This window comes from Vespa velutina, chromosome 18 (assembly GCF_912470025.1).
Source record: "Vespa velutina chromosome 18, iVesVel2.1, whole genome shotgun sequence".
NCBI lineage: Eukaryota > Metazoa > Arthropoda > Insecta > Hymenoptera > Vespidae > Vespa > Vespa velutina.
In genome coordinates, this window is record NC_062205.1 from 3,077,408 (window position 1) to 3,104,077 (window position 26,670).

The 26,670-nt window shown below is 34.5% G+C and overlaps 1 non-coding gene across 1 annotated transcript; it reads left to right on the forward strand.

Moving 5' to 3' along the window:
* The first annotated feature begins 6,396 nt into the window (after positions 1-6,396).
* Trnav-cac lies at positions 6,397-6,469 on the forward strand. The gene has a single exon. It is a non-coding gene; the product is annotated as a tRNA-Val (tRNA).
* Positions 6,470-26,670: the final 20,201 nt, after the last annotated feature.

The window sequence follows — 26,670 nt, forward strand, 5'->3', positions numbered from 1 at the left end:
ACATATATACATTCAACGATCTTTATATCATATTTGCTTCACGAAAATCCGTATCGAACTCACGATCAATACACGCTTCTTTATCCTACGAACCGATCGAATTTCTCGAAAATTATTATTGCGGCGGTCGCGCTGATCGGCCCGAAGGTCGCCACGAGCGGTAAATATGCGCAAGGCCACGATATATGAATTACAATTCTTATCAATTCTTCGTGCGACAAGGTCGCGCCTTTATCTTCGCTCGTAACGAGCGCGCTGCGAACCTTTCGAGAAACACGTACTCTCGCGAGCTGCTTATATACATACATACGTACGTACATATATTTAAACTGGAGAGAGAGAGAGAGAGAGAGAAGGCATATAGCGACTAGATATCGAGTAGGCTCAATATCATCACCAAATTCCTCTCCTCCCCTCCTCCACTCCTCCTCTCTCTCTCTCTCTCTCTCTTTGTTTCTCTTTTCGTGCTCTCGAAAATCCTCTTATTTACGATATTGGCTCGTTTCACTAATGAATTTTGGTATATTTTGAGAGACACGACTAAGTACGTATTTACGTACAAACATAAGTGACTTTGTTTACAGATAATTCAATGTCAAAATAAAAGCGTCATATTCGCGAAGGAGAGTCACGCTTGATACATTTATTTATTAAACACGGATAAAAGAAAGAATGAGAAAAAAAAGAACATGTACGCCGATAACAAGGATAAAGAATAAAGAGAGAAAGAGAGAGAGAGAGAGAGAGAGAGAGAGAGAAAGGAAGATAGAGATAAAGAACAAAGGAAACGACCTTCGAGCTTAATAAACCACGTAGTATTGAAAAATAATGTAAAGCTTGTGAAACGTAAATTATGACCCCGACAACGACGATGATGACAACGACGACAATGACAATTAGCTGCAATCGAAGAAAAATATTCCATCGAAAGGGAATTAAAGTAGAGGTGGACTCTTAACGTGAATGATCGATAAACTGTAAATATAATAATGTATAAAAGAGAGACAAAAAATAAAAAAAAAATATATATATATATATATATATGTATAGATTACATGGGTCAATGAATAACGATAGCACGTCGTTTCTTCTAACGTTATTCGTGGAATGTGAAATAGCAAGAAGAGGCAACGTAACCATAAGTTAACTAATTTTTATATTGCATGAATATGATAGGCAGAAGAAACGGAATAATGAGGGATCGTGTATTAGAGTATATATGTATAAGATATCGTTTCGTTCGTAAGCAAATTTTTCTTAAATACATATGCCAATGCACATACGTATCTCGAGGCTTTGATATCGGTATTAACGAAACCGATTGAGAAATAAAGGAAGAGTAAACAGAGCGGTAAATGAGCGGTCACGAGGTCTTGTTCTACTTTATGTCTCTTCCTCCAAAAATAAGATCTTAAACGAAACATTCGAAACAAAGTGACAAACAAAAAATAATACTAGTAATAATAATAATTATAATTATTATTATCATTATTATTATTATTATTATTATTAAAGGAAAACTTGTATCCATATGGTAGGATAGGTACATACACGTATATGTATAGAATATATACGTGTGTATATATATATATAAAGAAAAATAAAAGGAAGAGGAGCCCTTAAAAATGGTTACAAAGGGTCAATGAAATATATGGATTGATATGAAGACAACAGCTGTAACATGGTCTTCGATAAATACTTGATCCAATTTCAAGTCATCTTAAGATCATTCTGATCTAATCTATTTGATACTAATAGATAAAATCAAATTGAGAACAAAATTTAATATAGACCATTTCAAAATCTAAAGTTCTACTTTTTTTTAAAGGAATTCTCAAGGAATCGATTCGAATGCATCGAGAAACGATATTCCAAGGATAGAATTTTTCTTCAATAAAATCATTCCGCATGTTAGAGATAGATATCATCCCTGTCCTCATCCTCCTCCTCCTCCTCCTCCTTTTCCTCCTCCTTTTCGTATGTATTATCGATGAAATTTCACGAACCGAATAGAGCGGAAAATTTATAGGTATATATCTCTAAATCGTTGATCTATGTATTTCAATAAAAGTTTCATAGAAACGGCGCAAATAATCGTCCTTGAGTAAACTTTTCTTTCCTTCTATTTCTCCTTTTTTTTTTTTATTTTGTTTTGTTTTGTTTTCTTCCTTTTTCTTCTTTTTCTCCTCTTTTTTTTCTTTTTTTTTCTTCTTCTTCTTCAAAAACGTTCATCGTAATCATACGTAAAAGCAAGCATTCCTTCTCTTTCTTCCTTCTTTTTTTCCTTTTTTCTTCTCTTTCTTCTTAGTTGAAGCGTACAAACCGCTCTATCCTCTCATCCATCCGAGAAGTGAAAATATATTTTATTTTTTATTATCAAAAAAAAAAAAAAAAAAAAAAAAAATATTTCATTCGTCGTTTATATCTCGAAATAGGAGCCGACGTTACGCGACTCTACTATATTCTCTTTCATTTTAATGTTCGAACGAAGTTCCACTTTCTTCTCGGCTTTTACCGAGTGCCGTGTGCTCGCTAAGTATCACAGTCTCATCTTGCGATGGAAAGCACAGGACTCTTTAAGAATATTCGCAGAACATTTTACTTTCGATCGCCCACTCAGCCGCGTCACCACTTTCGATCGAACGAGAGAGAGAGAGAGAGAGAGAGAGAGAGAGAGAGAGAGAGAGAGAGAGAGAGAGAAAAGAGAAATATTTACGATCTCCTTATGAATTATTTTTCTTTAAACGACCTGGTCTCGGTCTTTCTCCGCTTTGTACGAATTCTTTTTGTATCTACTTAAGTCGAAAGGTAAAATTAATGGATTTTTATTATCTCGACACGAATTGAAATTTAACAGAAGAATCGTGTGACTAACGTTTTACAGATCTTTTCCTAAGATCTATATCTCTCTTTTTCCTTCTTTCTTTCTTTCTTTTTTTTTTTTTTTTCTTTTATTAAAAACACTTACAAAAATAAAAGATAAAGAAAAAGTACATGTATATGTGTGTATATATATATATTTTTTTTTCTTTGTTATACGATTAATAACAGTTACCTATATAAATAAATAAAAAAAAAAAAAAAAAAAAAATATATATATATATATATATATATACGTATTAGTGTATTTTATGGCAAAAACATTTTTTCTGTTCGTTCATTTATTCCTTTCTTTCTTTTTTTTTTCTTTTTTTTTTTTCAAATAAACATCAGAAACATTCTCCGGCTTTCTATTTCTATTTTGCAATTGGACCGTTGGCGAATCGAGGGCCTGGATGTTCGTCGTTCCGAAAAAAAAAAAAGAAAAAAAAAAGAAAAAAAGAAAAAGAATTCTTCCGCAAAGGCATAGACAATGTACATGTACGTATCGATTGACGCGCGAATAAAAAAAAAAAAAAAAAAAAAAAAACGAAAAAAACGAAAAAAGAAAAAGTAGATCTCCATGAAAAACGCGTGCATGAAAAACGTGTACGCGGTACGTATAACCGTGATACGTATATACACGTACATGTATATATATATATATATATATATATATATGAATATATGTATTAAATGTGTTAGTAAATAACGAAAAGCGAAATAGAAGATATATATATATATATATAAAACGAAACAAATTCAAAGTGTCGTTAACGAGACTTTCACGGTGCTCGTTCTGCATCGCGAGCAACCCAATTTGCCAAGCGCCGCTGACACGCATCGCTACGCGTGCTACACACTTTTCTGATCGGAAACTGATATCGAGAGAGCGTGCACGCGAGCGCAAAACTATATTCCAAACTGGTATGGAGGTTACAGAGTGAAAGACAACCGGTGAAACTGAAAGTTCGGGCCCCCCTCCCAGCAATCCCGTTCCGTCCCTACCCCTCCAGCCCATTCGTTCTACTTTCCATTATGGCAATCGGTTACAATCGGGGTCGATCTTTTAACGAGAATTTCCCTCTCCTTTTATTTCTTTCCTCTTTCCTTTTTCTTCTCTTTTCTTTTCCTTCCTTACTTTTCCTTTTCTTCCTTTCTTCTTTGTTCTCGCTTTTATTTATTTATTTATTTCAACTTATTTTCCTTTCGTTTAATATATCCGCAAAGAGAAACAATAACAACGTCCAAGTTGTTACATACGCGGGTGATACCTACCTACCTACCTACCTACCTATCTACCTACCTACCTACCTACCTATCTATCTATCTATAACGTATTATCAATAAATCTTAAGAAATAGGGAGTGGATAGGGGGACTGGCCGTAACGTTCAGGACGATACTGATCGTTATAAATGAAAAACAATAAAGGAACGTGATATACAAGACATGCGGAATGGAAAATCGAAGAAATCGTCCGAACATATTTCCCCCGGGGCAATCGGCGTTATTGCTATATCACTTTACAAGTAGTAACGTACTTAAATTATACCGACGTCGCTTGAAACGTTAAAGGAAATCGGTTATTATTAATTTTTTTCCTCTTTTTTTCCCCCCCCCCCTTTCTTTTTCTTTTTTTTTCTTTTTTTCTTTTTCCTTTGACGAGATAAAAGTACAAATAAAGAAAAGAATACGATAGGATAAGAAAGGAAGAAAGGAAGAAAGAAAAAGTCTAAGATAAATAAATGTCTAAGACTGTAGTATAATTACTTTCAAATATCTTTCAATAGGGAATTAGTTCGAACAATGTGCCAATGTTGAACAAAACAAATCTTGAATTACGAAAGGAAAAAGGTTCTCGAGACTTATCTCACGAACTAGATCAAATCAAACGACATAGCACATAGCAAAGTAAGTGCGACATGCATAGCACTCTCTCTCTCTCTCTCTCTCTCTCTCTACACGTATATGTAGATATGTATATGTGTACTTATATATGTATGTACGTATATCTGTGTTAACTTGTTAATGCGTTATTTTATTAGCACTTTCCAATATGGTCGGACACTTACTCTTTCTATAAGTATCACGGCTCGAGGAATTGAAAGCGACGAATGATGAAAATACAATCGACCGAACGATCGCTCGAAAAATGCGGAAGATATATTGGGACGACAAAAAAAAGAGAAGAAAAAAAAAAAAGAAAGGAAAAAGGAAAGAAAAGGAAAGAGAAAATTTTAAAAAGAAAGTTGAAAATTTACTTCTGAAATAATTAATTTGTTAGACGTTAACAAACGAGAATATTCTATGGTCATATTTTGTTTCTATCAAATCTTTTTTTTATAGATTCTTAAATAAATATCTTATTTAATTATTTAAGTACGTACGCAAGTAAATAATTAGGTCGATAAATATCGAGAGAAAAAAAATTCCAAAGTACTCCGAACGAGACTGTTTTCCTTTTTTTCTCTCTTTTTCTTTTTTCCCCCTGTTACTTTGTCTTTTTCTTCCTTCTTTTTCTTTATTTTTTTCCTTTGTTTTTAATTTTTAATTAATAGGAACGTACGATAGATATAAATTTTGCAATTTAATGGTTCGCAAAGCGATAGATACCACGGTATCATTTTGACTTGTACTTTGACTTGCGTTAGCTCGTGCATACGTGTGAAAACGTTTTTATATTTATTATTTATTTAATCGCTCGAATTGTTTACAGGATTGAACACAAACGAGAGTGAACGCGATTCGGTCGGTCCGATTATGACGACGCATTGCATTATCGTAAACCAAGTCGAACGAGAAAGACGCATCGAGCATGCACTTTCTCTAGCAAAAGTAAAAGTTTCTCTCACTGCGGCGAGTCCGTCCTCCACGAGCGAGATCACGATCGAGTAAACGACTAAACCGAGTGAACGTTTTACTTCCTCCAGAAAGTCGGAGCTTTCTATTATGTATGAGCGATGAATCGTTTCGATCTTTTCGAATTGGCGAAATCGAATAAGACCGATCAGAATGATGTCAATGATAATCGATCGAATTCAATCGTAAAACAATATTATAACGAAGCTCGTATTAAAATTTTTGTACATAGAAAAAAGTTTTATATATGTTTTACTAATATAATTATATAATTTATCGCAACTTAATTATTAGTTCGTTAAGTAATAATATAATAATTGGAATGCTCTATAAGTATTACTATATTTTTTCCATATACATAACATCACAATTTGTATATTATTTAATAATTATATAATTATACTTATATTAATTGTAAGTATATAGCTTATAGTTAAAAAGTATGAAAAACGGAGGATATGAAATAAGTTTTTCATTGCATACAACAACAACAACAACAAAATACATATATATATATATATATATATATATATATAAATTATATGTAAAGGAAAAAGAGAGAATGAACGAGTACACATTTATACGTATACATATAAATATATTTCTGTATTTTGTAAAAAAAGAAAGGTTCTCAACCTTAAGCTGATTTTCATGAACAAAGTACTAAGTTCTCAACGTTTCCGTAGTGTAGTGGTTATCACGTGTGCTTCACACGCACAAGGTCCCCGGTTCGATCCCGGGCGGAAACACAACAAAACAACCCTAGCGGCGGGGTTGTTGAATATTTTTTTTTTTTCTTTTTAAATCTAATTCTCATCACGTTAAACGAACAAATATATATTTACGAATATATTCGTTAGAAAAAAAAAAAAAGAAAAAGAAAAAAACCAAAAGAAACAAAAAATTCAGAAGAAAAGGGTGGCGATATCCATTAAAAAGAAAAAAAAGAGAAGAAAAAGAAACTTACAAAATATAATTCGAATGGACGCTTTTGCAGAAAGACAAAGAGAAGAAAAGGAAAAAAAAAAGAAAAGGAAAAGAAAAAAGAAGAAATCTACTAAACGAACGACAAAAATTTCGACATAATCATAATTCCATGTTGTAGATCGATCTTGTTACGATCTCGTCGTATCGTTGTATCGATCAACGACATTGAAAGATCTAATGATCAGTGAAAGGAGTGAAAGGAATTTATTCTGAACGTTCTACTCGAATGAAAGAACTTTTCAAGATCGTTTTTCTGAAAACGATGATGAGATTCCAACGGATGTTGAAATTCCGAAGTGTCTGTTATGGTCGTCGTCGTCGTAGTCGTCGTCGTTGTTGTTGTTGTTGTTGTTGTTGTTGTTGTTGTTGTTGTCATCGTCGTCGTTGTCGTCGTCGAAAGCAAAAAAAAAAAAAAAGAGGAAAGAAAAAGAAAAAGGAAAATAGAAAAGAAAGAAAGGAAATAAAAAAAAAAAAAAAAAAAAGATTGGTGGCGATGATGATGACGATGGTGGTGCATTATCGGGAGAACGAGAGGAGAAATTCTTTGTGTGCAAGAGGAGAGGATACTACTCGCCGTTATAGTGTGAGTAGAAGAGGGCCCGATCGAGTCAGGATACGAGCCGTCTCAAGGTCGGTTGAACACAAGGGCAAGAGAAAGAGAGAGAGGGAGAAAAAGAGAAAGAGAGAGAGAGAGAGAGAGAGTTTCGGTCTAGTCTGAACTCGGCCGCGCCCTTCGAGGTCGTGCCATCCCGTTCCCACAACATGGGGCCACCTTTATTTTTCCATCCACCAGTAGGTATAATGTGCCATTCTTAAGGGGGTGGGGCTGAAAGAACGAGAGAGAACGAAAGAGAAAAAGATAAAGAAAAAAAAAAAAAGAGAAAGAAACCTTCGAGGTTCAGAGTATCTGAATTCGACCGGCTCCATACGATTTGCTTGGTTAAACGTCTCACCGATACAATTTTTTTTTCTTTTTTTTTTTTTTTTTGTTTAATATTTAAGGACTAGAAAGAAGTAAAGTTTCATACGAACTCATCGAGAAACGTTGATTGTATTTATATAACTCGAATGATATGGATTAAAATTATATATGATATTCTTATCGAATAGTAAGAAAGTATAATCTATAAATTGTATTAGATAAGAAAATTTTATTGATCGTCGGATGTCATTGATAATTAATCAATGAACTTTATAGAACAAGTAAAGCGATATTTAACTATTTAGATATTGAAGTCTTCTCAAAGTAATCTCGTTTCTTTAATCAATAGGACCTTGATCCGTTCAAACTATAGCGTGTTATACGATTACCAAGCGATTGGAAGCTCTTGGGGGTATGAGGGCTTATCTGTCGCTTTGAGGACGATTAATTCAATGACAATGCTAGTCGAGTTTCTCATATTAATTAAGGCTAACCATCACGGTTCAGCAGACGAGGAGGAGGCTTTTGACGAGGTCAATCTCTAATCTCGTGTATGAGACACTCGTAGACGCATCGGCATTGAGGAGATTGTTGTTTGTTCAATGGTTCGACAAATTCATTGGCAAAATAATATTTCAACGAAGAAGATATTCAAATGGGAAATGGGGAATGGGATAAGAGTTTAGGAGAAAGAGGAATCATCAATCGTATCCCCCTATCTTCCAACTTACCCGATTTTGAAAATATGCAAACTATGCATCCCTGTTCATTCCAACGAGTTTTATTTTCTTTCTTTTTCCTTTTTTTTCTTTTTCATTGGCACGAATATCACGATGGCATTAGCACGAATCTTCAACGACGATCATTTACATACGGTCATCATCGGGATTATCAAAGATTCGTTAATAACATGAAAATAATCGAGGACGTCTGAAGGTCCAAATAAGTGTTTCGTTATTCGATACTCCTCTCGTAATGCTTTGCGTTAACAAGCAAAGATAGGTAGGAGAGAGAGAGAGAGAGAGAGAGAGAGAGAGAGAGAGAGAGAGAGAGGGAGAGAGAGAGGGGTGGAGAGAGAAAGAGAGAAAGTTAAAGCTTAAGTTCACGGTCGAGGTGATGCGCGAAGAGCATTGCTAATTAAAAGCTGCCGGTTACTATCGCTCGTGTTCGATCTCTCGAAGGCGCGATGTAAATCGCTTTGAAGTCGGCCCTTCGAGCGCTTGGCGCCAAGGTCACGACCTCCACTTTGTATCGAGAACGATGGGCGCGCGCCACGCACGCGCGCTTGCGTTCGTGCATCGGTGAGTGCGTCGTGAGTGCACGTATATGTATGCGCGCTCGAATAGTGCACGCTCGAGTGCACGCTCGAGTGCAGCGGCTCTAATCCGTTCGAAGGCTTTGCCCGCGAGCTCTCAGGGACGTGCCCATTTGTCTCTAGTGCCAACACCATCGGCGATAATATCGTTCAATCTCCTTTTCTCACGACGTTCGCATTTCCATTATATCCACCGTAATATCTGTTGGTTTGATTCTAAAAAAAACAAGAAAAGAAACAAAGAATATATACATATATATTGCAATTTTAATAATTGGCGGAAACGAAAGCTCGAACGATCGATAAAATCTTCCCTTTCGATGTACATATACATATATATGTACGTTCCTGAATACGGTGCTAGTTGATAAATATAAAAGAATATCTTTGAAAAATTAACAATGGAAAAAAAGTGAAAAAAAGAAAAAGGCCATGATTACGTAAACGTCCTCGCAGTAAACCCCAAACAAAGAACGGAAAAGAAAAAACAAAAAAAGAAAAAACAAACAAACAAACGAAAAAAGTAAAGAAAAGGAAGAAAGAAAAAGAAGTTCGTACATTTGCAAACGATTGAACGCGGGACGTTTCAATGAACGACAGATCGATCGAGAAAAGTTATCTCGAGTTTTGTAATTTTTATCGGGCGGAAGCGTCGGTCGTGCGAACACATTTTAAAAAATAATAATCAACGATCAACGATAAGACGCATTACGTAGTATTATCACTTTGGTTAGGAAAAGGAAAAAAGGAAAAAGAAAAATAACACCATCGAATTTTCTTTCCCCCCGCGTTCCATTGTCGGATCCAATAGATAGTGGATCAATTTGTATGGATTTACTCGAGCCACCCTATATAATACGTGTGTCAACTCGCGAAAGGATTTCGAGGGCGCGGTGCGCAGCTACACACACGGCGATTCTCGGCTCTCGTAGAACCTTGAGTAAACTGGAAGGAACGAGGATGAGTGAAGGAGGAAAAAAGGATCTCTGTGGAGAACTCGAAAGGGGAACTTACGAGGGGAAAGGGGGAGGGATGGGGAGAGCGAGTGGTCAGGGGATGAGGGAGGAGTGGGGTAAAGGGAGACAAAGAAGAACGGAGAAAAGGGGAGAGTCTCGTTTAAAGCCGGCAGGAGAAGCAACAACCAACGGAACGGCAGCAACGAGGAGAACGTCGCTGGTCGCATGTGAAAGCGCGCGCGCGCGCGCGCGCGCCCGTGCTCTCTTCGTTTCGCTCAGAGTCGGCGGGGTGAACGTACGACGGTAGACGCAAAAATCCCTCCAAGGTCGATGCATCCCCGTCGATCCTCCTTCTCTCTCTCTCTCTCTCTATCTCTCTCTCTTTCTCTCTCCCTCTCTTTCCCTTCATTCGGTATCCTCTTCTCGGACTACCCCCACCACTTTCTTCCGGCGGGGCCACCACCCTGGGCCGTCGTCGATGCAGGGGCAGACTCACCCACGCGACTCATCCGGCCCCGATTTTCAGGACCGTATCCTTTTACCCGATACCCTATACCATTATTATTGACAATTTTATATTATCCTAATTGATTTGAACTGATCTTTATGTCGTTTTAATAATGTACGTTTTATCGACGATAATATCGTGAATTAACGATTATATTAACGATTGAATAAATCGTGATTGTTAAAATTTATTAAGAAATGATATTTCAATGAATTGATATTAGAATTATATCGAATTTCTATCCTTGGTAAAAAGATAAAAATTAACTTTTATCTAGTAAGATAAATGCTTGATCGTAACCACCATGAAGAAGGAGATGATGATGATAATAATAATACGGAGGGTTGTATATGATATTTTCATAAAGTATCTCTGTACGCTGTCAATTGCGGCAAACTAATTGACAACGAATTTCTGACACTTTATAGTTAACTACGTGCATATCCGTCTACTAAAATTGGAACGCAAACTAACCGTAGGGAAGTTCGGTAGCACAATTAATGCGATTAATCTCGAACTGGTCTATCGTTACAAGCGGTAGCTTTCGATACCATGCAACACGTGTCCCTGTCAACGCCTACACGATTTCACCCGATTATTCGAAGTTAAATAACCGTCGGGATTATCAAGTTTATATCGGATTTACATCGATAAGCTGATTTTATGGTTCAATGATACGCAACTCCATTGAATTACACACGTATCGTTCGTTAATCGAACAATTTACAGCAAACATTATAAGCATTTACTTACTGATGTTTTTATACGAAATTAAACAATGACAACAAATTGAATGAAGATTTTTGAGAGAGAGAGAGAGAGAGAGAGAGAGAGAGAGAGAGAGGGAGAAAAGAAGAAGAAGAAATATCTCGATTAAGAATAATAATTAAAAGTTTTATGAGGAGTAAAGATATCGTTTCTTTCTTTTTTTTCAAAACATTTCGTATCATTAGACGTTCATACTCTTTGATGAAATATTATTATGGATCATCCTGATCGCTCTTTTTCGATCATTAATTAATAAACTCGTCATCGGGGAGAGATTCCTTAAGGTAGAAACGTTCTAAAGGAGCTAAGAAGGAGTCAACAATAACAGTAAATGAAATATCCTGTGAGCGCATAATTGAATCATGTGAGGAAAAAATACAATGACGTTAACCTTTACGATTAATGAAATACTAGCGATAAAACGAACAATCGTATCGAAATAATCGACTTCCTGTGAAATTAACGTCAATCCTATTATCGCTGAGGAAATGCTATATATATATATATATATGTATAAATATGTATAATTACTTTAATAAAACGAACCGCGTTAAAAAAGAAAATAAAGAAAGAAAAAAAAAACAAAAAAAAAGAAAGGGAACTACTCTTCCCTGTACTTTGCAACTTTTTTATCATTAGATAAGTAGAAATAATTATAAAGAAAAAAAAAATCTCGAATAACGTGCATTCCAACGAATATCGTAATGACGAATCAAACCGCACGTTTGCATTCTATAATTAATTTTTTCAACGTTTATTCGTTTATCAGATAATTCGACCGATAAAGAATAAATTTTAAAAAGAGAGAGAGAGAGAGAGAGAGAGAGAGAGAGAAGACAAATAGATAGTTAAGGGTATCATCGCACGAGTACGGATAGAATCTTTCTTCGCGATGGAAAAGAACGAAGAAAGAGCGAGGGCGTGAGAGGAGATGAAGAGAAGAAGGTAAGGGAGGAAAAGAGTACGACGAAAGAGGAATAAGAAGAAGAGTTGAGGCTGCGCCATCGAAAGAGGGTCCCACATGGATTGGCACGAAGCAATAAGTGTATCGGGTGAATGGCCGGCCGTGCATCCAGACTGCAGACGCCCAATAAAAATATCTTACGTCTATCTCCTTCTTCTTCTTCTTCTCCTCCTCCTCCTTCTTCTTCTTCTCCTTTTTCTTCTTCTTCTTCTACTCTTCAAACCATTCTCCACTCGTCCTCCCTATTTCTCCCTCTCTCTTTCTTTCTCCCTCTCCCTCTCCCTCTCCCTCTCTCTCTCTCTCTCTCTCTCTCTCTCTGTTTCTGTCTCTGTCTTTCTCTTTTCTACTTACTTACTTATTTTCTTTCTTTCTTTCTTTCTTTCTGTACTCTTATTCATCGCCAAATTATTTTTATTGTCGAATAACCGAGCATTGCTATCCCTCGTTAACAAACTCGGACTCCTTCTACTCGAGAAGTTTAAAACATCTCGCTTGTTCTCCCGTGACGGAAATTATTTACTAACAAACAAGAAGAGAAATGGAAAAAGAAAATAAAGAGGGGGAAAAGTAAAAGAAAGAACATTGAAACCGCCTGAAATTTTAAGTGATATATTCGAAATTTTATTGAGTTAAAAGTATTATTATGAGCCGTCAAATAAAAAGTTTCTTGAATGAAATATAACTACGAAGAATGATGATATGTTAAGTTGAAGATAACGATCGAAGGAAATTCATTGTCTCGCGAAAGGTAAGAACCTTTGTTCTCCCTTTCGATGTTTAGACCTTCACGTTTTACCACACCCTTCGTGTGCCAACCAGCTAAACAATAAGATACCGTGTGGCACGCACAAAGATTCTTTACTTCTCGTTTACGATACTGATTCTTAGATCGAATAGACAAGGTTGCTTGCTTGCTTGCTTGTTTGTTTGCTGGCTTCTGTCGAGTCGCGACTACGATATCTCCATTGTTGATTCGAACATAGGGCAACGTACTTAACGACTAGTTCATTCATACAGGTATACATATTAATATATGTATACCTAATATTTTATATAAAAAAAAAAAAGAAAATAAGATCAAATAAGATTAAGATTATTCAATAATATTCGCGATTATAATTAAATATATCGTTCGTTTACGATCGATCATTTATAAACGTATAAATAATTTATATTAATTTGTACAAAACTTTTTTTTTCTATCCATTTTCTCTCTCTCTTTCTCCCTTTATATATATATATATATATATATATATACTTATAATTTTTTTTTTACCAAAACAACAAAATGTTATTTAATCTAGGATTTACTCGTTCTACAGTAACATAACTATATGCCATCGTGTTCGACTTTTTCTCTTTCTCTCTCTCTCTCTCTCTTTTTCTTTCTCATCGAAAATCTCTATTATTATCTTTCGAACATGCTCTTGACGACGTCGAAAGAAAGAAGACTCGCCATGGCAATCGTTGTGTAAACTGAAATTCTTTCTCTATCCTACCCTCCTTTCATCGTAAGTGCACGGTTTACATTCAAGTACTCGAGTGGCACTTCGCCGCTGCATACCGATGCATTCGTTTCTCGTTGCACTCCACTCTCCTCCATTCCTATTTCTGGAAAAGTCAACACATGGGGAACCGTCAACGTTGTGACGTCGTTCCTGTCTCATATCTCAACAGGGCCACCCTTACGATAACAATATTTGAATCTTTGGACATTCCGAGAGTCGACGATGAACGATTTAGAACTCTAATAACGTAATGGGGAAAAGAAATATCTGTTTATTTACGATCGATTAATATGTTTCATCGATCTTCGTCATGGACTCGTAAACGAAAACAAAAAAAAAATATATATATATATATATATATACATACATATATGAAGTAAATGTAATGTAAATATAAAATATGTATGCAACGTAGTGAATTAAATATTAATGATTATGTATCCGATCCAATAATAATAATAATAATATACAAATGTATAAACGATAAAAAAAATATACAGATGGTATCGTTAAAGGATTACGAAGCATTGATAAAATTCTATAATATATGCATCAACAAAACACTATATAAATTAATAAAGCATATATATATATATAAGCTTATCATAGAATATTTTAACGTACGGCAATGCAGACATTAAATAAAAGAAAAGATAAGCAAAGAATTATGCATCGATAAAATTGCGAAACAGTATGGATTTTTAAACGAAACGTGTCACCTTTTGTTTATTACATACATATGCATATGCATGCATACATACATACATACACGCATCGCAGGTAATCGTTCATATTTTACAAACATACTTATATTCCATGCAAAGAGACCTTCACGATTTATGATACGAGCGTAATAGAAACACGTGGAATGATTTTACGTACGTTTACCCTTTACGCTGACCGACTATTAAAACTTCTATGACTTTGTAAATTGACATTCTCTCACGTCCCACCGTTCGGAATTGAAACTAACGAGTTCGATTTTCGCGAAATGCTTTTCGCAAGAAGAAAAGAACAGTCTAGTTGGCCTCGTGCCCGAGGTCTCTCGGTCGATCGAAGATCATTCCGAGGACTGTTCGCAAGTGTCACGTTTCGCTTTTACGATTGACAATAACCATAAATACCTCAGTACCGATTGTTGAGAAAAAAAAAAAAAAAAAAAAAAAAAAAAAAAAGAAACGAAAAGAAAAGAAGAAGAAAAAAGAAAGAAAGAAAGAAAGAATCTCGTTTAAACGTTTATAAAAAAAAAAAAACAAAAAAAAAATTCTACGGCAAACGGAGATCTTTTTTTTATCAATAATTTTTTAACAATCGTCGAACGAAACCTCGACAAAAAGTGAACTTCTTTCGAGAAAAAGAATTAAGAAAAAAAAAAAAACGCACATATATACATACATACAATTATATCGACGAGAAAGATAATGGGACTTGCAATATTAGTCTTAAAATAGCGAAGGAAGAGGATGAAAAAAAAAAAAAAAAAAAAAAAAAAAAAAAAAAAAAAAAAAAGAAATGTACGCCACGACTACGACGATTTTGTAGCGAGTGCGTTTGCCTCAGATACGCGTGGAATATTGAAAAAAAAAAAAAAAAAAAAAGAAAAGAAAAGAAAAGAAAAGAAGAGCGAATCACGATGAGTCATTGGGAATATAATTCGAATATATGATTCGTGATGACGCACAAGGCCAAGGTCGACAGCGTTTATCAACGAATAAATTAAGCTCGCACGTTCCACCCACACGCGTGTACGCGTGTACGTGCATATATATATATATATATATATATATATATATATTTTTCTTTTTTTCTTTTATTTATATATACGTATATATGTATGCACGCACATATATGTGGATGCTGTTGACTTTTAGTAAAGAAAAAAAAAACAATGACTGTCTATACGCAACAAACCCATAAACGTAAATACTCGGCAGAATCGTTTGATCGTTATCTCGTATATACTAACTGCATGTGTGTGTGTGTGTGTGTGTGTATGCATATATGATGTGACGATCGTTGTCCAACTAAGTACGATCGCGTTCGCTGCACCCAACTCATTCTGCTACTCTATTCTCTGTTTATTATATTGTCGAGGATAAAATTAATATAACGACGAGTATAATGCGTCCGTGTTTTTTTCCTTTTCTTGTATTTTTCTTTTTTAAAATCAAAAATAAAAAAAAAAAAAGGAAAAAGGAAAAAAAAAAAAGAAAAAAAAGAGAAAAACCAATATTGAAATGTGCGGAAGAAATGTATTAAAAAAAAAAAAAAAAAAAAAAAAAAAAAGAAAAGAAAACAGAGAAAAAAATTAAGTCAAGTCAATGCCATAATTTCGCGGTGTAATAAATAAAGGAAAAAGGACAAAAAAAAAAAAAAGTTGCAGAGATTAGATAACGATGGCATTCAAGGTTTGCCTTACTTAATTGGCACCCATATATATATACATACATATGTACATACATACATACATACATACATACATATATATATATAACGAAAATGTCATAATAAAATAAAAAAATTGTAAGGCTTAAAGAGGCAAACATATGAATACAAAATATTATCACTGATATCGAAAAAATTCATCGATCGATCTTTCGTACTCCCTTTGCCACCCTATCGAGCTTTCCTTTTTTATTTTTATTTTTGTTTTTGTTTTTCTTTTATCACACATTGTTCTCCCTCCGTCCCCCGTCCCCCGTCCCCAAGAAAGATCGTAAGAGAGATGATAAAAAGAATGAATGCCAAGCGAATCGAGTATCGTACATACGAAGAGTTTAAACGAAGGAATTTCTCGTACGTCGAACCCGTGTAAGAGCAGTTACATCGATGGACTCGTAAACGTTACAACGCGATTTCGTCTAAGGGATTCAAGACATGTACAATCCATCGGGAAATTTCTTTTTTTTTTTTTTTTTTTTTTTTTGTTCCTATTTCCTAGCAAGAGCAAAAGACGAAATGGGAGAGTAAAAGGGGAAGGAGGATGATAAAAGAAAACGGAAATGCCTTTACCATGTAGGAGGCTACGTAGTGTATAAGTGCAATCACGGCGCATTATTCTAACGAGAAAACTTTCAAGTCCTCGTGCCTCGTCACCGAAGCTAAACTATTCCTCTCTCTTTCTCTCTCTCTCTCTATCTCTATCTATCTATCTTTCTCTTTTCCTCTTTATCATGACCTTAACTTCATCCTCGAGCTCGGCGACCTTGACGCTCTCTCGCATTTGCGATGCAGCTACGAGCATCCCTCTTATTAACTCCCTCCTTCTTCCTCTTTTTCTATCTCAACCGTTCCTTCCCTCTCTCTCTCTCTCTCTCTCTCTTTATCTCTTGTCGAGATAATAAAGGAATATATATGCTGATATATTTCCGCCATAAAACACACCTGAATGTTCGAGAAAAATAGTGATAATATCATCTTTGTATTATTCATTCGTGGACCAGACTTAGAATCAACGAGATTAGAAAGAATACGGGGAGGGCGGGGGAGTTACAGTCGAATATTGTTGTCGGAATTTAATTTCGGAGATCGTTTATTTCAATACGTATTTAAATCTAACTATATATTCTAAGATATAGTATGTATAATCGTGATAAGATCATCTACCATTATTTATAGTTCATGACTGTAATTAAAGCGTAATATGGTTAGTGATAATTTGGCATAAGTGATAGATACGATCTTCTCCTTGAGTATTATTTTGATAAAAGAATAATCCTAAAAAAAAAAATCCGAAAATAAATCGAAGCGAATTTTGATCAACAAATTAAAATCGCTTCGGAATATTTCGTACACAAACTTAAATGATGCTTTTTAATTTATTCATTTAAAAGATTAAAGGTAAGAAACTTTATAAATCTATCAATGTAAAATAGATATTTTTAACACACATATACACACACGCATATATATATATATATATATCGATTACGTCCAATTATAAAAATTTATTTCTGGAAGGAAAGAAAGAAAGAAAGAAGAAAAAAGAAGAAGCAAAGAAAAATAAAAAGAAAAGATAAGTATACCCTTTTTCTCAGAAATGTTTTTTCTAACATAAGTTTTAACATAAATATTAACGTATAAAATCATCGAAGCAAAAGGAAAGTCGTATCTACGAATAGGAACACATCAAAGAGGATGATAGAGTGGCAAGGTCGGAGATCGTGGAGAAAAAAAAGGAAAGAGTCGATAAAGTTCGAGGGCGAGCGAGGGATCTCTCTCTCTCTCTCTCTCTCTCTCTCTCTTTCGATGGAAACGCGCGATGGAATGAGAAGGTAAATCACTCCGATGACCTCCGATCGGAACTATATTGGTGGGACGGTCGCGGTGACCCTCAACCCCTTGCTATCACCTCGTTCTCGAGCAAATCGATGCAAGAGTACAGTGTCAATGTCAGTACTAGCGGCTGGACGAAGAGGGAATTCGATGAGAGGGTTGTTGCTCAGTTAGTAGAGAGAAGGTGGTGGCAAAACTGTGTGTGCTGTTGCGTCAAACTGACGTCAATGCAACCCTCTTGCTCCGTCCATCCCTCGTTACAACCTCTTTTACCCCACGACCCGTACTTTTCTCTTCTATTCCTCTCTCTCTCTCTCTCTCTCTCTCTCTCTCTCTCTCACTCTCGATTTTTATCTCTTACTATCTTTCGATCGTCCCGTCTTTGTCTACCACCATCCTTCCCCCTTCCTTCCTTCCTTCCTTCCTTCCTGCCCATTCCCCTCCTGCAAACTGAGACTACTCGCGGAGGCCTCGTTGACTCTTCGAGCGAGAGAGCCGGACACTTTCGTTCCACCCAACCTGTTGATCTATCCAAGAATAAACGCGATCCCTCGTTATGGAAAATACCAGTATCGTAAGCCGAGAATACACATACGATCGATTCGCACCTGTCGACCTGTGTGTAGTATCCCAAGATGGTGTAAGGGAAGGAGGAGGATACCCCTCCTGGAAAGGTTTTCTCTTATAGAAAAGAAAAAAAAAAGAAAAAAAGATCGAAAGGAAGAAAAAAGAAAAAGAAAGAGACGAAAAAAAAAAAGAAAGAAAAAAAGGGAAAAAAGAAAAAATCACAAAAGAGAGAAGAGAAACAGTCTCGATCAGCCCCATTGACTGGAACTGACCTTCATCGATTATTATCGATTAAATAATACTATCGACCGTTCGAACGCTACACGAAGACTCACGGTCTTAAGTCCATTATTTGTTTCGTAATTAATTGAATCGAAATAAAAATGTAATAAAATCGTTGGCCCAGTCACATTGACAAATATTCTATTGGATTATTCTACGTTCATGGTGAACGTTCAAGAAATTGTTAGAAAGCTCTTTTGATAATTGCTTTTAACCCCGGCATAGATTGCGAAACGAATTCCTTTAAAGTATTACGTATTTACATATACTCAAGGTAAACATTCATTCTTCGAATGAAACTTGGATGCGCTTTCTAATTAATTCGACTTGGGCCATTTTATCGTTTATGAAAATAAGTATTATTAATCGTTTTAACGAACAAATTATCGAAATTATTTTATCGTTTCCCGCAAATTGGATTGTCCCATGTAATCCTTTTTCTTTGTTTCTTTCTTCTTTTTCTTTTTTTTTTTTCCCCTTCCTATATTAGATTTTATTACTCCCTTCTTCTTTTTTCCCACCACCCTGTCACATCCCACCCCCCATCAATTTCTTCTTTGTTTAAAATCTACGAACAAAGGACGTCCCCCAAACTACTACGTGATCCTGACATCAGGTACCAGCATAAGAAGAGGAGTCGACTCTCGGGTGTCGAATTACGAAACTTGGACGTTCCCTCTATTTCGTGCAAGGCTTGAGTTCGGTGTCCGCGCTTCTTTCGGGTGGTCCTACGTGGCGCAAAAAAAAAAAAAGAAAAAAGAATCTTGAGGTTTGCGCCTGACTAACGGGTTAGCGAATATCGAGCATTTGAAGAAGGTTTTCGAAGTGGTTTGGAGGCTGCCGTCGAACAAAGTAGACCGAGAAAATTCAATACCACCGATCAAGGTGGTGATTGCAGTCCGTTGCGTTTTTGGTGCCTACAACTCGACCACCTGCTCTCTCTCTCTCTCTCTCTCTCTCTCTCTCTTTTTCTCCCTTTTTGCTCTTTCGACCTGCTGTCGCCGTAGAGAGGTAGCTTGAGGTCGTTGCACGTCGAACGAAATTTTGCGATCTCTTCGACGATTTTTACAAGAAAGAGAGAATTTTACTTTTCAATATATATATTTCTCAATGAACAAAATCAATCACCCGATACATATTTTGTATTTTCTATAGATTGATATAAATTCTTGCGAATGTATGTCTCTCTCTCTAAAAAAAAAAAAAAAAAAAAAAAAAAAAAAAAAAGGGGGAAAAAAAGAAAAAAGAAGAAAAAAAAATTTGCAGATGAAACTCCTCGAGAAAAATTGTGTTCGTTTTTTTCTTTTTTTTTTCTTTTGTTTTCTTCTTTTTTTTTCCCCTCAACAAATAGGGTAGAGAGAAGTCGGAAGGGTTCAACGAAGTTAAATTCAATATCGAACAACGGTCTCTCGCGCGCCTGTGTCGTACTTGCGTTGGGTTCTCGTTGGGGCTTTTCGAGGCCACGAGCCAGCTGCTCTTCGGTAATCCAGTCGAATCGAGGTCGTTGCTCGAGACACAGACAAGAACTTATGAGACTTGGATCACGAGAAGCTTTCTTTACTACGACGTTAACTTACGCTATCTTTCTTTCTTTCTTCCTTTCTTTCTTTCTTTCTTTCTTTCTTTATTTCTTTATTTCTTTATTTATTTATTCATTTATTCATTTATTTCTAAAGCCAATCGCTATAATAAATTCGAACATTTAGAATATTACATCGGATAAAGAAGAACGAAAAAATGAATCCTATTACAATCACTTAAATATTAATTATGATTAAAGAAAATCTTATCTTACGAAATAAATGTTAAAATTAATTTGAATTATTTGACGGAATGTTTTATCAATTTTTCAATTATCATGTCAATGATGAAATGTGAGAAAAGATTTTCTAAATTTTATCTAAGGCACATGGAAATGTCATAATATGTTAAATTATTGAATTTAACGATTATACATAACGTAGGAAAAAGAAATTGATTTACTTGAACAATTTGAGTAACATCAATGAAATAAGGAATCGTCCTCCGTTTAATTAATGGGTCACTATCATTTATATACCAGAGAGAGAGAGAGAGAGAGAGAGAGAGAGAGAGAGAAAATGTCGAACTGACCGGCTGTCGCGACTTCACCATAAGAACAGAAGCACATACACCGACGAGAGCCAGGTGTGTTCACACCCCGTTCGTGCGTTTGGCACATGACAAGCGGGAACATATTTTGCCCCTTGTGTATGTAGGTCAGCAGCCATACCATAGAGAGTTATAATATTCCGGGCCGCATCTACAAAAACTTTGAGAATCATAATAATTATGAAATAAATAATTCAGATTATGAAAAATGAATCTATATTTAACGTTAATAGTATATATTTAAATATACGTAATCGTTTAACAAATATTAATTAATTAATTATTATTACATTTTACGTTATCTAAATTGTTCATAATAATTCTTTTAAAAACAATTTATATCTATATCTATGTGTCGAATTATTTATCATTAAAAATATTATTATTATTCGAGAGAATATTTGATCTAAACAATTTTATGATTAATAAGTAAATGGAAAATTGAGAAAATTTTGAATCTTTAAGTACAACCCTGTAGTAGTCGTAATAAGAGTTTCGGTAGAGCAGGTGTTACGAAGACACGCTATATATGTATGTATGTACCTACACTTTTACGAAAGCACCTGCCCAAAGATACAAAATTAACATACGCGATTATAATAAAAGCGAAGAGGATTTTTAAAACAAAGCCGATTACGTTATCTTGTACAAACGATTAATTTTAATGTTTAATTACCGGGATACCTTAAGTTTCATTATAATATAAAATATTTCTCACTTCACTGTATTAATATTGATAACATTGACTTATCCTTTTGTACGTAATATCGAATAATCATTTATATTTACTTACACATATATATATATATATATATGTATGTATGTATATATATTTAATAAAAAAAAAGAAGAATATTAAACAATCTTATTATGAGAACGTATTAACAATTGTATTTACTTATAACGAATGCAACATATTTCTTACTAATACGAATCGAATAAAAAGTTTCAGCTGGCAGTAATTATCGTTTTGTATTCTATGTAATATTAAATTAAATAACAGTTACAATATGGAATATCTGAAAAGGGACATCTAAAAAGGACACACAAGACGAATACTTTGAAAATCTTTCATTTTATAGTTTGTTACGTATCCTTTTTTTTTCTCTCTTAAAATTCAAAAGAAAAAAGGATAAAAAGAAAAGAAAGAAAGAAAGAGAGAGAGAGAGAGAGAGAGAGAGAGAGAGGCATATAAAAAATAACATAATTCACGTAACTAATAATTGTCGATCGCGGTCGCACCTGCATCTTCCTTGTCCAAGGTCCATCTATTTGATCTGCGCACGCGTCTTCAAGGCAACGAATAAACGAAAGAAAGAAAGATCGAAAGAAAGAAAGAAAAAAAAAAAAGAGAAATCGTCCTTCAAGATCCAAGATCCATTTATCGGTTCGATCGTTTCCTTTCGAAGCGAACGATGAACATCTTCTAAATAGATCAACTGATCTTTCAAACTTCTCTAATAAGTATAGCCTTCATAAAACGAACCTATAGATATATCTTGGTCAAAGATCAAAAGACAAAGAGAATAACAATAATAATAACAACAACAACAACAACAACAACAATAGAAAACGTACGTTCTACTACTACTCTTCGTGCTTCTTCTACTTCTTCTCGAGACACAACTAAAAACAACCTAATCTCTCGTTGATCCTTTAATAAAAGAATCATAAAAAAAAGATACCCTTTTACATTTGGTTATATCGTTATATCACGAGCCAAGGGAGATATAACTTGTGTGACTCGTAGAAGATCACGTAGCTTTTTCAAGGTTAACCATCGTAATATTCTTATATTCTAAAAGAGAGAGAGAGAGAGGGAAGGAGGTAAAAAAAAAAATGTTGAAAAAAACTTTTTAACTCCCTTACTTTAAAATGCATTTATACCTGGATAAAATTATTCAAGAGTCCCTTCATCTCGTTGACGTGAACTCCAAGTTACACTTAATGAAAAGAAAATAATAATAATAATGTTCCGAGATGAATTAGAACGTTCGTTCCAAAATGATAAAAGATAATGGAATAAATTTAACGCGCTATAATCGGTCGAATTTCGATCGATGGGTTTAACGTTTTTACTTTATGTTCTTTTTCTTTTTTCTTTTTTATTTTTTTCTTTTTCTTTTTTTTTTTTGTTTTTTTTATTATTCCTTTTTATCTTCTCCTCCCCATTCCTTCATTCAATTCCTATTCGTGTCCTTTCGTTCGAGTTCCCCTTTATGCCACCACTAGGAAAGACGAAAGTGCTACACTTAATTTACTTAGTAGTGAGCAAAAGCGCGAGGCAAAATTAATTAACCCATTAACTCTTCCTCCGCAGTCGGTGAATATTCCTAAAAGCGTTACGGCGTCGAAAAGCTATTTACGACCGAGTTCGGAGCTTTTGATCAACCTTCCCCGAAGTAAAATATTTTATTTAACGATATATATATATATATATTTTATGATATATATATATATATATATATATTTTATGATATATATATATATATATATATATGTATGTTTATATCTATATATTGATTTTCATTCGTAGAGAAGAGAAGACCAAGGAAGTATAAAATATCCGAAAGTTATAGATAGAGAAATATAAAAGCTAGCGACATCTAGCGTTCTATTTCGCGTTTGATCTTTTTAATTAATTAATTAATCGATGACGAACATACTTTTACGAGAATTACGAACGATACGTAGATAATCATTAACTATTATTTCTCTCAGATGGGGAAGGGGGAGAACGTCAACGTTTTCTTCTTAAAGGCGATACAACTTGCACCGAACGTAACTCAACGAAAAATCATATCAAAGATCTATCGGTATCGTTTCGTTATTAGGAATGGACACGTAAAGAAAAGGAGGAAGAAAAAGAAAAAGCAAATCTTAAAAAAAGAAAAAACATGATTCCTGTGTATACTTCTTTTTCTTTTTGTTTTTTTTTCTTTTTCTTATTTTTCTCTATTCTTTTTCTTCTTCTTCTTCTTCTTACATGCGACGAAACGAAACTCTTTTAACGAAACTTCCTGAAATAATAAGGATCATAATAATTAATAATAATAATAATAATAATAATAATACAAGAGTCATCCTAGAAATATTTCGATTAGGTCGTCTCGTTCGAAAAAATCGATGCGCTGTATCGAATCGAGCGGAAATTGAAAGTTAACCCTCGTTAACATTGGACTCCCGATGTCTTCTCTCTCAGAGATGACTAATAAGATTCCCCCTCCTTCCCTCCCCCCACTCCACCCACCCTTTTGTATTCTTTCTGATGACATTAAAAAAAAAAAAAAGAGAAAAAGAAAAAAAAAGAAAGAAGAAAAAAGAAAAAAAAAGGAAAGGAAAAAAAAAAGGAAGGCAAAATACTTCGCGATGAGTAACGTCGATGTGTCATCGTTTTTATAAAATACTCGAAACAACGAATAATCGTCTCGAAATGTCAATTCGTTCTTTCAGGAAATACTACTAAATGAAATCATTAAAATCATTACATCTAATTTTCATTGGATCACACTTATTTCATTCAAGAATCGTATAACAATCAATATTGCAATGTATTTTGCTTGCACAAATCGTTATTGCATCTTGTATTTTATTTTACGGAGAACTTTATATACGTGCAAAAATATTCTGCACTTCCAATATATATATATATATATGGGATATGCGATATTTCCAAAAAATCATCCTAAGCACGTGTCCTCGATCGGTATATATATAGCTAGTAATATTTCACGAAGAACGATTGTCCTCCATCCATCAAATGCGGCTGTCGTTAACGGGAAGTATTATTAATTCTCTCGTCAGTAGTCGATTTCAAAGAGGGGAGACACTAATTTCGCGGGCTTTCGTGGCGCCACGATAAACAGGCCCGTCGTCATAAATTAATTGTCAGTGCTTATAATTAACGTGGCCACGGCCCCCGTCTTCCGTGTAATACTTATTATGTCGGTAGTAATTTTACACGCGTCATTTTAAAAAGGCCCACTCTCGTAAGCTCGTATAAAACGGTCTTGTTTTATGATCGAATTAACTATCCTCTGACTTCCTCTCTCTCTCTCTCTCTCTCTCTCTCTCTCTCTCTCTTTCCTTCCTTCTTCTTTTAATAAAGGAATCTAATGACGCGGAAGAAAATTTTCCTCTTCTGAAGAAAAATAATCACAGTTAATAGAAAAAGAAAAAAAAAAAAAAAAGAAAAAAAAAAAGAGAGAAAAAAAAACGAGAAGGAAAAATTGAAAGAGCGCAATTAAAGCCAATAAAATTTTTCGAGGACGTTAAACTTGACCTTAAGACACCGAATAAGAATCGATAATTGGGCTCAGTAAAAAAGCAACGTGTAATAAACAATTTATACGATATATTTCGAGATATCATTCAAACGAGCTTTTCATTCAACATATATAATAAACTATTCTCGATCTCCCATCCTCTGGAATATCGTATATTTTAATCGAATTAATAGAATAAAAATTTAAATAATAATAATAATAATAATAATAATAATAATAATAATAATGAGAAAAATATCAAGTTCGAATTAAAAATAAAAGATCGAGGATATTCAATAACAATCAACGAGAGAGAGAGAGAGAGAGAGAGAGAGAGAGAGAGAGAGAGGGAGAAAGGTCATGGGGAAAAAAATAACACATACGGAAAAAATGAAACAATCAAATAAAAAACAAGATAAAACGTGTTCGAGCCGTTGGATAGGAAGGAAAATTTTGATAAAATGTCAAAAGTACGTAGCTGAGAGAATTGTCATGACAATCATTCGGGATAAAAATCTAAATAGAGATTAAAAAGAAAGGAAAAAAAAAAAAAACAAAAAAACAAAAAAGTCAAGTTCAAATCAAAAAAATAAAAGTGAAAATCAATGACGATCGACGAGAGAGATTTAGAGTGAAAAGAACAAAAAAAGAAAAAAATAGCAAGGCAAAAAAAAAGAGTTACAGAGAAAAGATGCAGGAAAACGGATACGAAGAAAAAAAAAAGAAAAGAAAAAAAAGAAAAAAATAGATAAAATATATTCGACTTTTTTCAAAGCAAAAGAAGGAGAATAAAGTTTGATAAAACGTTTAAAGGAACTCAGCGAATTGTCCTGGCAAATCGTTCGACGAGCTGTAAAGACGACGTATGGGTTCAATACGCGTGGGTTGTTGCACCGGCTAGGATGTTGGATCGATACAGCTTGCACTGGGGATGCAGAAGCCAGCTAGCAACGGTCTCTCTTCTCTCCCATCCTAACCATAGCAACAGGCAGCTATTTAAGCTTGTCAATCGTTCGCTCTGCGATCCTTTTCTATGGTACGATCGATACGATTATCCAAAACTCTTACGGAGGACTTTTATATAAAATAATCGCATTCCTAGAATCATATTATGGATTAATACAAAATCCAAAAGTTCCTTTCTCAACTGACTTTCGATCAATTTTCATCCTTATTATTCTCTCTCTCTCTCTCTCTCTCTCTCTTTCTCTTTCCTTTTTCTTACGATTGGCATACAATCAATAAAGTTCTCTCCATTGTTCGAAACTTAAAAGGAGTGAACTTTTACTAATCTTTTGATATCACCCACGCAAATTAATTATTAATTATTCGAGATTATTCAAAGGATTAATTATAAGGCTTTACTTTGGAAAATTTTTCAACAAAAGTTGATCCATTCTACCATGAAGTTTATTCGATAAACAATTAATGAATTAGTTTGGGATAAATAAGAAAATTAAGTAAGTAAATCTCTCAATGTTTCTTGTCAACCACTTATTAATC